Consider the following 2,565-nt stretch of genomic DNA (forward strand, 5'->3'; position numbering starts at 1 on the left):
TGTAGAATCAATCGTAAGATGATTGACTCCTATCACTGCGATTTCGTTTGGCGTTGTAGGCATGAAAATGATGATCTCTACAAGCAAATATTTATGAATGTTTACATTGAATTTGTTATACTGACATTAGATACTTTGTATTGTCTTAATGTCTTGCAATTCTTTTAAATACATAGGTATATATGTAATGTTAAAAGTACTTTCTTTGTTTCGTAATCAAAATAAAAAATATTTCTTTTAATTTCTCCAAATTTTAATTTATATTTCTAAAATCAACATTAAAAACAACATTTAATAATATTGTTACGTCTCCGTTTGTTAATTGATTTTTCCGTAACTTCGTTCCGACGAAATTTTAACGACACAAGTCTTTACTTAATAAAACTGGTTTATTCTTTCCGAATATAACTCTGCGATACACTTAATCTCAATACTCGCGCTAAAACAAACAGTATCACGAGCGAACGAACGTTAACTTCAACGATACCCTGTGACTGCAGTTCAATTACTCACTAACTATCCACACATTACATTTCCCTCTTTTATATACCAGCCTACCCTATCTAGCAATTACTAGACCATTCGCCAAGATACGGGATAGTTCTAGAAACAAGAGAGCGTGAGAATTGTCACGTGATCTCGATGACGCAACAATATATATTTCTTTCTATTTGAACGCGGTGTATAAAACAGGAAAGATCTCTTAACTTTGATGGATTTTTTTCAAATGTGGTACAGTGATACATGTTTATAATCTATAATTAGGTGACAAATTTGGTCTCAATATAAGCCACATATGCAAAGTTATTCAACGAGAACCACTCAAATGTGACCCAAATTATTGCGCACGCTCACACAAAAAGTTACGTGGACTATCGGTCTTGAATTTATCCACAGTTTCATCTAAGATTAAAAGTGGACCGTTTTTAGTTTCCTGTCATTCGGATTAAAGACAGTTGTTTTAGAAGGGAAAAATCACCACCATATATTTTAAAGAATCTGATTGGTCCTGTAAAGTAAAGGTCTGTTACGAATAATAGGGTTGCGAGCTCAAAGCTAATGTTGGTTACTACGGGTGTCATTTTCTTACTTATTAGTGTGTATTGACAAAAAGTCATTATATCTAATCAAAAACACCCTAGGTATGAAAAAAGACGCGGCCAAAAAAAGAATTGAACATGCTACTTAAAAGGAATGAAATCAAAATTGGCGGTCAAACTGGTAGATACAATTATAGCATTGATAAGAATTTTTCAGGAAATATTAATTCAGTAGTTAGCTAGGCCACTTGTTTTGTTTTACCCACCATCGTGCCTCAAGTTAAATAAAATTATACTGTAAAACTCTTACCAATGCTAGAAGTGTAGCTACCAGTTTGATCGTTAATTTTTATTTCAGTCCTTTTTATCCACACCTTTTTTCTCACCCAAGGTGTTTTTGATTAGCTTATATGGACCTTAGAGTTTATTTGCTACGAAACCAAAACCTTCAATATTACTTCTGCATTTTACTAAAAGTTGTTTTGTAAGAGGTTATTATCAGTAATAACTGTTTTACGTAAAAAGTACAAGGCATTATTAAGAGTAGTTATTGGTAGATTTTTTTTGTTCTAATGTAATTTTAAATAAAGAAAATTTATGTTTATGAAAGCAATAAAACTTTGAATAAAATGTTAAACTTTGAAAAAAAAATATGAATTTTTGTGAAATCAGTTCAATCTATGAAATAAATTTTATGTTTTTTTTTCCATTTAATTTTTATTTTTGAAAAATATACCACTGTGTTCCAATCAGAAGAAACTGACACGTACTCTGAGAGTCGCGAGTTCGAATCCCATCAAAGAACATTTTTGCTCTTTCAGTCATGTGGGCATTATAATTTGATGTTCAATCTCACTATTTGTTGGTGGTAGGTGATGTTTACTAGCTGCCTCCCCTCTACTTTAAAATTAGAGACTAATAGTCCTTAAGTAGCATTACGCGAAATTCAAAGCAAACAAACAATGAAGTGGAATTATATATTTTTATTGAATAAATATTTTTTGTACATACTAATGGTTATATAATTTTGATTTTTATAAAATATTTATTGATAACGAGGAAAAAAAATGCTCCAGGAGTCGAATACTGTTTCTAATAAATTTTAAGTCAGTGACAAATGATAATATGAACATACAGACTTAAGCCATAAAAATATCTTCATCACTTGTTGAAAAAATTCTGTAAGAACAACTACAGAAGCCTCCTATTATATTTTCATCAATGGTGTCTTCTTTCACTTTTATGTCGCTTGACAGTGTGTCGTTAACTTTCTTTAAGTTTTTTCAAGAACTTGTTTACTCGCCTGATCCACTGCATTTTTTTCACGTGCTCAAGGTGTTTTTGTCTTTGAGTTATTTCTTCCAAGTCTTCTCTTAAAAAAATATTAATTTTTAAACTAAAGTTTTCAGTTGTAAACAAATTCGTGATTGTAAGTGTAACAATTACATCAACAGTTATTAGTGGAAGAGGATAACTACAAAATCAAACAAAGTTAAAAGGTGCTACGTGAGTAAATAAGTAACCT

The sequence above is a fragment of the Limulus polyphemus genome, unplaced genomic scaffold (assembly GCF_000517525.1).
Source record: "Limulus polyphemus unplaced genomic scaffold, Limulus_polyphemus-2.1.2 Scaffold4600, whole genome shotgun sequence".
Classification (NCBI taxonomy): domain Eukaryota; kingdom Metazoa; phylum Arthropoda; class Merostomata; order Xiphosura; family Limulidae; genus Limulus; species Limulus polyphemus.